The following is an 11,732-nucleotide window of genomic DNA, read 5'->3' as shown; positions in this document are numbered from 1 at the left end:
CTCTTTGCCACCTATCTGTTGAACAATGACGCAGGGTATTGGTGGACGGGAATGCAACAACAGATGTAGACCCGAGATGAATAGGTGGAGTGGACTAGCTTCAAGACTCGATTCCTGGAGAAGTATTTTCCATACACAGCTAGGCAGGACAGGGAAGCTAAGTTCCTTGCACTACAACAAGGGGATATGACGGTGCATGAATACGTGAATAAGTTTGAGCACCTAGCGAGATAGTATTCACAGAACATCACTGAGGAGTAGAGGTGCTTGAAGTTTGAGCGAGGACTCAAACATGAACTGAAGAAGGTGGTGACACCTTTGAGAGAGAAAAGGTTTCCAGTCTTGGTGGAACAGGCTAAAAGTGATGAGCACCTAGAGAAGGGCCCTGGTCCCCTTGCTAAACATAAGAAAAATGTCGTAGAGGCGAGCTAGATGAAGAAGCCTTACAGCCAACCACATACATCGTAGGGTCCCACTTGCTATCAGTGTGGAGGACCCCATTTAAAAGGAAATTGTCCGTAGCTGACAGGTGGTGTAGGGGGATTAGGTGACCGTCACAAGTGTTTCATATGCGACAAACCGGGACACTTTGCTAATAATTGTCCAGAGAAGAAGAATTTGGGTGTGAAGAAGCCAACCGCATCGCCAGCAGAACGAGCTAGAGCAGCTGGCAGGGTCTTTGCCTTGACCTCTACAGAGGCTACCCGATCAGGTAACCTTATCCTCGAGCCATGTTTACTGTTGGGTTAGTTAGTATTAGTGTTGTTCGATTCTGGAGCAACACATTCTTTCATTGCTAATGAGTGTGTAGGAAGATTGAATTTGGTGAAACCCGATTTGGGGTGTGAGTTGCTTGTTTCAACTCCCTCCTCGGGTCAAGTAGCTACCAGTTCAGTCTGTGTTGGGTGTTCAATGCAAGTGGCAGGTCGCAGATTCAAGGTGAACTTGGTGTGCTTGCCTTTGGAGGGACTAGATGTAATCTTGGGGATGGACTGATTGTCTAACAATCACATTATAAATGATTGTGGACGATGCAGTTTTGTATTCCCAAAACATGAGGGATTGGAGTTAATCTCAGCTTAGAGAGCGATAAATGAAGTGGAAGTTGGAGCCACCTATTTCATGATAGTGGCTCATACAGAGAAGAATAACACCGTAGAGAAAATTAGTATGATTCCAGTAGTGGTGGAGTATGCAGATGTCTTCCCTGATGAAATTCCAGAATTTCCACCGAGTAGGGATGTGGATTTCACCATTGATCTCATCCCTGGAGCAGGTCCAGTCTCAATGGCACCATACAGGATGGCGTCGATGGAATTAGCTGAGTTGAAGAAGCAGATCAAGAATTTGCTTGAGAAGAAATTCATTCGACCGAGTGCATCACCTTGGGGAGCACCCGTGCTTTTGGTGAAAAAGAGGGACGACAGCTCCAGATTGTGTGTCGATTATCGTCAGTTGAACAAGCTGACTATAAAGAATAAGTATCCACTGCCAAGGATAGATGATTTGCTGGATCAGCTGAGGAGAGCCGCAATGTAGGGGCTATCTGGGCTTTTGAAAGGATTTTTATATTTCGACTTCTGATGTAAAATTTATTATGTTGAACTTTGGTGAATTTGTAATAATGTAATTGCGAACATATGAACTATGTTATATTATAGTTTTTAAATTTCCCGCGTTTTGGAAAATGGACTTATAATAAATGAGGTCTTATTTTCATTTCCTATTTTATTTTATTAAAAATTAGTAATATTCCTTAGGGATGTTACAATTGAAATGCGAGATTTAATTAAAAAACCGTAAAATTGGAAATAGAAAAATAGAGTGCATAAGTGAGTATGTTGATGCAATGAGAAAAACTACACATGTGGGAATGTGGGTGCAAAAAGAGAAATGCATGGTGCATAAAGTAAACACATCCTAGCCTAAAACAAAAAAATTAAAGGAGTAGGTTGTGTGCTTAGTGAAAATGCAGGTACATGAGGTAAAATAAAACTAAATGCAAGGAGTGTGGGGTTATTACAGAATGTATGAAGTAAATAAATAAAAAAAACCCAAATTAAAAGAAGGGGTGCAAAGATAAACCACAGGAGTACATAAGGAACCCAATTAAAATGGTGTTGCGAGAGTTAATTACGTGGTGCACAAAGAAAATAATTGAATTTGTCTCAAAACCGTAAACCACTTAACTTCACCCTTCAAAACACATCACATCTTCCCCAAACTTCATCTTCTTCCTCACGTTGCCACCCACCACAAACACTACTCACATTCATTGCGAAGTCGCCAGCAACGCGGCCAATAACAACTCTGGTCACCATCGTCGCGCCACTACCAACGGTGGCTACCATTTCTCCCCTATCAACCGCGCGCGAGACAAAGCATCCCAATAATAACTCTCATGGTCGCGATGCTGCCGCAGTCCACATCAATTTACTTCGTTCAACACCAACGTCAACACCATTCTCCCTCGCGTGAGACTTTCACCTTTTCTCCTTTATTAGTCACAGTGATGCATAGTTCTCCTCCAAACACCACCGTCAGCGGCAACGAGGATCACCACAAGACCCACCCTGCAGACGTCAATGCTACAAAATCCATGTTTTTCCTCTATTTAAACATTTATTGGTTTGCCATCTTTATTGTGTATGTAAAATCAGAGAAATCTCTTGATGTTCAATTAAATTATTTTTAGTTGAATTCCTAATGCAATCAATCATACACAGTAACGGAAAAAACACAAAACATAATAATAAATTTGGAAATTATGAACTTCGTTGTGTTCGATATGCTCCAATATGTGCTTATTGTTTTTTTTTGTACTTGATCGTTATTGATTCAAAATGTTGTGATTTTGGATTGTGCTTTTTGAATTCATCAGATGTGATAATACTATAAAGATGGATCTGTGTGTGAAAATGAGTTACATCATTTTTCCCTGTAATAAAAACATCTTGTTTGTTTTTGTGCCTGAAAAATCATCCATGAATGGTCGTTTCTCCAATCAATATCAGCGTGCTTTAAAAAACTCATGGAAGTTACCAAGCAGTTATCAAATACTCAATTGTTCCCACTTCTCATATATGCCGTGAATCACAATTTTATTTTTTGTTATTTTTTATTTTATTTTAGGGTGGTATAAAGCAAAACAGTGGTGTTAAAGGAAAACAATAGGCCATTAAGGGACTCTTTTTTATTTTTATCTAAGAACAAAAACACCTTTTAAAATTCCTTTTAAACAAAATTAAAGAAACTCTTTTTTTAAGCATTTTTAAGCAAATTTAGTTTTACTCCTTTTTTATTTTTGTATTTTTTTGGTAAAACAATTTTTATTTATCCGGACAAAATTAGGTATTGACAATACGTTCTAAGACTCAAATGAATGTTAGTCTTTATGGGCGTGTTGGATGTTTAGGGATATCGAGTCATATTCGAAAATGGTTAGTGGAAGGTGGTGAAAGGAAATCTAGTTGTTGCTTGTAGCTAGAAGAAAAGAACCCTATGCATGGTAGAATTACTTGTAAAAGAAGTAAATTCAATTGGTAATGATGTTGATCACCCTCTGAATCTATGGCACCATAGACTTGCTCACATGGTATTAAGTTGATCTTAAAGGGGAAGTTTACAAAAATGAAAAAGGTAGAAGTTGGTTTTTGTGAACCATGTGTGTTTGAGAAGCAAAATAGAGTTACTTTTGCCAAGACCGGAAGGATGCCTAAGCTTGAGAAGTTTAAGCTTGTTCATACAGATGCATATGGGACAACATCAGTCTCATCATTAAGAGGATCATGATACTATGTCACCTTCATTAATGATTCCACTAGAAAGGTATGAGTTTATTTTTGAAGCGAAAATCAAAAGAATTTAATACCTTTAAGAAATGGACAATTGTTGTTGAGAATTAGATATGGTTAAAAATTAAATGTTGAAAGTCTGATAATAGTGGTGAATATAAGAGTTTTGAATGTGTGAATTACTTTGTTGAGAATGGAACAAGAATGCTTAAAATTATTCCTGAAACCCCTCAACAAAATCAACTAGAACAATGTTGTTGAAATAATGAACAAGACCTTGAATGAAAAGGCAAAGAGGATGAAAATTCATGCAGGGTTACCCAAGACATTATGGGCATAAATAGTGAGCACAATAGAATACCTCATTAATAGAGGACCCTTAGTTCCAATAGGATTCAAGATTCCTGAGGAGGAATAACAAGGCAAGGATGTAATTCTTTCTCACTTGAAAGTATTTAGTTATGTTTCTTATGTTCGTGTTAAAGATTTTAGGAGGAATAAGCTTGATCCGAAAGCAAGAAAGTGCATTTTCTTTGGCTATGGAGTAGAAGATATGGGATATCATTTTTGGGATGATCAAAATAGAAGGTCATTAGAAGTAAAGATGTTACATTTAATGAAAATGCAATGTACAAGGACAAACTTGAGAGAAATTTTAAAACTTAAAAGAAGCCAACAAAGAATGAAGAGGCAATGTTAGAGGGCATTACAAAACACGATCTTGCACGAGAAACTGGGAGTCCAAGAGATAGCACAATTGAGGAGACCAGTCATGCCACCCTAGTAGTTGAAGTGAGGAGATCCAACAAAGTTATTAGGCCACCTCACAAATTATCGCCTTCAACAAATTATTATTGTTGACTGATGATGGAGAGCCTTTGTGTCATCATGAGTCATTGTAGATGGCCAATGCAATTCACTAGCAGTTAGCCATGCAAAAGGAGATGACTAACATCCATTTTGAGATTTTTGAGTATAATGCAGAGAGAAGGATCAAGGGTAACATTCAAATGTTTAGAGAAAGCCATGGGAGAAACTGAATAAACCAAAATTGAATTAAAAACTACAAAGTTGATTTTCTGCTAGAAGAGTTTACCAAAGTTGACTAAGAGTCGACTTTTTGATTTTCAAATCCAAATGACATGCTACTTGTGGGGAAATTTTTAAAACACTAAATCAGGTTTGTGCTAACCTTGAAAGGGCTGAAAAGTCGTGAAAATATGCATGAAACTCCTAAATCTAATTTTCACATGTTGTAGCATAACTTTGGTTTGTGAACTCTATTTTGTTTCTTTAGTTGTGAATAAAGACAAGGGTCAAGTGTGGAGTTGTTGGAAGAGAATTGAATATAAGAAGATGTTGTTGAGATGAAGCTTGAAATGGATTAAAGGTTATATTTGAAGAATACACATGAAAAGCTTGGAATTGGAGGCAAGTCTGAGCTGTTAAGGAGCTGGCTGCATCACCTGTTGTGGAAGGTTACAAAACCTGAATGAAATTAATCACCAATGATTATGACTTGCTCCATTGGGTGGCTGAAGTTGTGAACATGCTACCTTAGTGACATGTGAAAATGAGTAGTTAGTTAATGTAGTTAGAAGTTAGTTTTGTTAGGAGGGAACTTTGAGCAACTGCCACAACCTGTAATAGCCAGTAAAGGGTGCTGAAAACTGATTCATATTGGCACCATTCACTCATTGACGGAAAACCATCATACCATTTGAATCACCTTCGCGCTCTGAACATCACACACCATTCCTTCATTACACATTCACTTCACCATAAATTCGTCACATTTTTCTCTATTTTCATGGTATTTTTCTACAGTTATGGATGATAGTTGAAGCTATCTCTATGAAACTCTTCCATCTCTACCAAACACAATTGTTGTAAGAATGTTTCTCCTTAGTAAATTCATTTATTTCTTCCATTTATACTGTTTAATTTCCATGTTTTCATACCTTTTATACTGATTTGAGTTCATGACTTAAGTTCAATTGGTTGAGTGATATTGATCTACTAAAACACTTAATTCGATCTGAAAGCAAGTCAAAATTTTAGAGAATGTGTAGACATTCTACTTGGATATCAAATGCTTTTTTATTAAGATCAATCAAACATAAACCATTCGATTTTCTAGTGTTTCCTACTCTTGTGTCTTGTGAGTAATTCATTTGTGACATTGTACGTGATGATTTCGAGCCATTTCCATTGGGAATCTATGTTTTACTTGATCATTTTGCATGATTCTTATTTCTATTCTCAATAGAGATCAACAAAAATCATTTCGCATCATAACATTATTGTTTCATTCACTCTTTGACAAAATTCGATTATGTACTACACATTACTTAATCCTTCATAAGCATTTTTCAGATTTCATTTTTCTGCATACTATGCTATTGATCTATTTATAGTAGCTTCATTGAGTTCAATCCATGTGTTAGAAACATCTCACATATTTAGATTGTGTGTAGGATAATCACATTGTATATTGCACATGCATTGGTAGCTTATGCATTTCATCAAACACCATGTGCATTCTAGTTTGCTTAAACATTTCATCAAATACTTTGCATTCATACATATCCATACCATTTTCAGTTTATTTTAGCATTTATTTTTGGTAGATTTTATTAGATTTCCTCCAATTTACAAAGCACATTCAATGCTCATTTAAATCCCTTTCCTATCCTAGGGTTGATCCTTGGTTGATCACTATACTATATTAGTTAGCGAGGAAATCAAGTTTGACTAAATTTTTACGCAACTAGAGGTTTATTAGTTGTCTAATATTATCTCAAGAGAAGTATATTGGGAAAGTGCTAGAGAAACTAAGTATGCAAGATGCCAAGATCGTAAGGGCGCCTTTGGGAGTTCACTTTAATCTCATCCAAGAGCAGTCACCTAAAGTAGATGAAGACAAGGTAAAATGGCTAAGATTCCTTACACATTTATAGTTGGTAGCTTAATGTATGCAATGGTATGCACTAGACTAGACATTGCTCATGTAGTGGGAGTTGTTAGTAGATTCATGTCTAATACAAGAAGGAAACATTGAGAAGTTGTCAAGTGGATTCTATGCTACTTGAAACGTACTTCTAAAACTGTATTATGTTTTAGTAAGAATGATGTTATTTTTGAAGGATATTTTGATGCAGATTTGGGAGGTTCTTCAGACACAAGGAAAAGTACTACATGATTTGTTTTCACAGTAGGTGGCATAATAGTTAATTAAACGTCTCGACTTCAAAAAAGCATTTCACTTTCAACTACAGAAGCAGAGTACATGTCTATTTCGAAAGAATGTAAGGAAATGATTTGGTTGAAGAATTTTTTTGAGGAGTTGGGCAAGAAGCAATGTGATAGTGCTCCCTATTGTGATAGTCAAAGTTTAATTGATGTTGCTAAAAATCATGTGTGCCATGAAAGATAAAGCACATCCAATTGAGATACCACTTCATTAGAGGGTTAATTAATGATAGTTCTTTGTTCTTGTAGAAGATCTCAAGGCCAGAGTCCTACAAATATGTTTATCAAGGTGGTTACTACTAAGATGTTGAAGCTTTGCATAACTTTAATTAGCCTTCATAGTTAATTTTTGAGAAGGCATCACACTAATTTGGAGGTTTTACAGTTATGGGGTTTACTAGATTTACTTTGAAGTGAGTTGATGTGATTAGCCTCTAAGTGGGAGGTTGTTAAGTATGTGGAGTTTGAAGGGTTTATCTGCCTGGCCTATTTACTTACTCTAGTTATTATAAATACTCATGTAATTGTAAACCTAATTAATCATTTTGACTAAACCACGTAAATCCTTTGTTTTCTTGTTATTTTACTTTCGTCTTGTAATTGCTCGTGTGCGTGTGTGTTTGTGATCCCAACACCCTGCGCATGCCTCCTCTACACTGACCCGCCACTGGAACAGTCTCTACTCGAGCTCACTACACGTTCCTTGACATCTAAAGCTCTCACCCTTCCCGCTGCGTCACAAAGCACTCATCTCGCGACCACCACCTCGTCTTCTCACCCTCCGGCTAGGCTTCCCAAGGTTTAGGTAAACAACCCATTCGAATCCTACACTCGATTGGTGTTTTAGGTAGATCGAAAATCCATTTGTTATGGGCTAATTTTGGCTTGAAAATTTGAAGAAACACTAATGTATCTTAACTAGTGTAGTTTATCTCTAACACATCCAATGCTCTCTATTGTATGTGTGTTTGTGTGTATACTTAAATGAAGAAATTCATTTGGTCATACAAAAGTGTGGGGGGATTTGGAGGAACTAAATCTGTCGAGGAAAAGATATAATATAAACGCTGAGCAATGTTGCTCAATACATATTTTGTTAGGAAATAAAAAGTATCATGTGCTTTGAAGCCAGTTCCCTAACATATCAGCCTGCTGAGCCAAGAAGACATCCTTTAGAATATCAATGTTATGATCCTACCAACTAGTGATAGATTGTACATTGCCTTAGGAAAAGAAATTGGTCTCTATTACCAATTCCACTTGATTTTAGCCAAAAATTGATCCAACAACTTTTTATAAAACAGGATTTTGTAAAAAAGTTTGAAAAAAAACTGTCAATTACAAATGTCAGGGTAGTGAGCATAACCAAACACATGTCAGGGGAAAGATCTTCAGTGACCTGTGAATCTGCGGTTTTAATTCTATTCAAGCCCTGATGTCCAACTAGATAACTTTATCTTAGGCCTTTGGACTTCCTTATGGTTATCAGAAGTTCAAGAGCTTTATGTGACGTGTGAACCTGCATTATTAGTTATATTAAATTTCTGTTGCCAAAGTAAATAATTTTTCCCTTATGCAGGGATTTGGACAGCCTAAGAGGGTTATCAAAATTGCAGATAGGTTAATTCTACAAATGAGTTAGAGTATCAAACATCTCTTTCATGCATGAGAATATGTCTTGCTTTAGTATTAAGCTAACATCTATTCTTGTGGTCATCTCCATGATTCACGTGGAACAAACTTCTCGTTTGCTTAATAAAGAGTAGGAATGCCATTCTGCAAACATCAAATAAATATCTATATTGCTATACCGAAGAAAGACAATCATCTTGTGTGCAATAGTTTATATTCTAGCTTTTGATGTACCTATAGTTTATGTGGAAAAGTTTATACTCTAGTGTAATTTGGTTCCAGTTATATTTACTTCTCATAACTTTGAATATTTTAAAATAGGGGTTGAAGCCATGCACGGTATAATTCATAAAAGCCATTGATGTCTAAGATTACTAGGGTTTAGTGCTTAGATATAGACTATTGTTCCAAATACAATATTCATGCATAAACAATGGTCATATAGATTTTCTTAGGATCATTTCTACCTGGTAATGGTTCCATGCAGAGTGGATTGAAGGCTCTTGAAGACGAGACTTAAAAGAAAAAAGCTAACGTGAAATTACTGGATGCTGAAGAAATACCAGCACCGATTGTTCATGTTGAGAAAGACATGGTTGTACTAGTGGATGATGTTTTACTGCTACTTGAAAGGGCTGCAATATGTAGAATTATGTTTGTGATAATGACCATGGAATTTTGTGTTGACGCCTTATCTGATAACTGGTGACATGGTTGAGCACTGACCTATATATGGAATGTGATGGTATTAGGCAGAGGTTTTTAGAGGATGTAGATGACAAATACGAGCAGAACAAAGTATGTTTAAATGGGGTCTAGACCAAGGAGAAAAGAAAACTGAAATTCTGCTATTGTATTTTCAATAGCGTTATATTTAAGACTTTTTTTTTTCTTTTTCTTATTTTGTGTTTCTTTTATTCCGTCATTTTAGAATGATTAAAAGTGTTTAGAATTGATTTAAAAATTTATAATTGAATAATAACAATTTTGCAATAACTTTTTAAGAAGATGTCTCATCGTAAACTCTTAAATTGGTAATCATCAAAATTTAAACACTACTAAAAACTCATATTTTCTGCCAATTTTGCAAGAAGAATTCCATGTAATATGAGAATTTTTATTAGTGAAATTACTGTAGTTTAAAGACAATACAAGAAAACTCACTAGTGCATTTAAGAGTTTTTACATCGCAGTTGTTGGTATCGTGCAGAGGAATGTTTAGTGTTTGGACAAAAATCAAGATAGAGGGTGAATTGGGTTCTTAATAAAAATTGTGCTTTTAAAATTTTCCCTTTTAATATCAAAGATCAATTAAATTTTTTTCCTTTATTTTAATAAACACAATAAAATAGAGATAGTAGAGAAGATAAAATTCCACAAAGTATTTATATTGGTTCGGATCAAAAGACCCTACGTCCAGTTGTTAATCTCTCAAAAATGAGATTAACTCAATCCCTAAAATAAACCAAACTTACAATCAATGATAAGAAAGATTAGGCTTAGAAAACACCTCTCTTGAATCACACAAGAGATGAAGACATCTCCCTTGAAATCCCCAAGGGATGAAAACACCTTCCTTGAATCACACAAAGGATGACTGGCTTCTCCTAGCAACAACATCAACAATCAATCCCTCAAGATCCCAGTTGATGAAAGTTCTCGCTCTACCCATACTAGGTTTTTCAAAGCCTTCCCACAAAGAGTTCTCAAGTACTCAGGCTTCTCTATCTTTTGTATTTGCTAATGTTAGCCTACCACTCTATTTATAGAAGCCTATTTAGAAATTAGGTTAAGAATATGAAAAGTTAAGTCACAACTACCATAGATAATCGATTATCATAAGTGATAATCAATTATCATAGAAACTTTTCTAAAAACTTTTTCTCGCTATGATAATCTATTATCAGCCAGGATAATCTATTATCAGCAGGTGATAATCGATTATCAATAATCGATTATCAGCAGTGATAATCGATTATCACAAAGGCTTTTCTCAAAAATCAGTTTTAACTAAGATAATCGATTATCACTAAGAATAATCGACTATTCCAGTGAGTTTTGCAAGTAAATACAATTCTCTTGGTGCTCTACTACTTGGGTTTTTCCTTTTGACTCTTGACATACTAATTTAACTATTTTAAATAACATACACATATTACAAGACCTAAATATTTAAACCCCTAAGTCTTCAATGTATCTCTTGAATCAAAGCATTCTTTTAAGTCTTCAACATTTTTTCATGCATCATCATCAAGTCTTCCACACTTCTTTATAAATCATCATCATCATCAAAACTCTTTATTGGAGGAAGATGTCCATCTTCTTCTTTTTGTCAACAGCAGTATATGCCTCAGTTCCTGCGCACACGCTGCATATAAACACACATGTCATTTTGGTAATTAAAGTCAACTTTTATGCCTCGGTTGCTATTCTAACCGACGGATATAGCTTAAAAAATTTTGATAATTCCTGCTTTCCTAGAATTTGAAATTTTTTACATGTTTTTATGTCTCATGTACTGCTAAACCGAGGTCTAGTAGCTTTTCTGCTTCAGGTGCTTTTTACCCGATGTAGTTAAGTTGCAATTTTTTTATTTTTTATTTATTTCACTGAAGGAATAGGCCTCAGTTCTTTTATAATCAAGGCAACAAATGACTTATGCATCGTTCCTCCTACCAACCAAGGCATATGAGCAAGCCAATATTCCTCGGTTTCGAATTAATCAAGGTAGTATCGCTTTGTAGGGTTAAAAAAACCCAAATCTTTTCACACCGCAGCAACAAACGTTTTGCACTTCTTCTTCTTCGAGTGTGTCCTGCACACCTGCTCCACTCTTCCACTGCGTGCCAGCCTTTCATGTCGCCTGCACCGTTGAGGAGGTTTCCGGCGCCACTACATCTTCTTCTTCGACCAACCATCACCATTGTTCTGCCTGAACTGTCGAGGGGCCGCTGCACTGTCATTGCACCGTCATGGAGCTGGTGCATCTTCTTCTTCTTCCAGCAACCATCACCATCATCAACTGCGCTGTTCTGTTCAATTCGCCTGCATGCC

The sequence above is a fragment of the Vigna unguiculata genome, chromosome 10, assembly GCF_037176805.1.
Source record: "Vigna unguiculata cultivar grain cowpea cultivar isolate G323 ecotype 2 chromosome 10, ASM3717680v1, whole genome shotgun sequence".
Classification (NCBI taxonomy): domain Eukaryota; kingdom Viridiplantae; phylum Streptophyta; class Magnoliopsida; order Fabales; family Fabaceae; genus Vigna; species Vigna unguiculata.
This window is presented reverse-complemented; position numbering follows the sequence as displayed.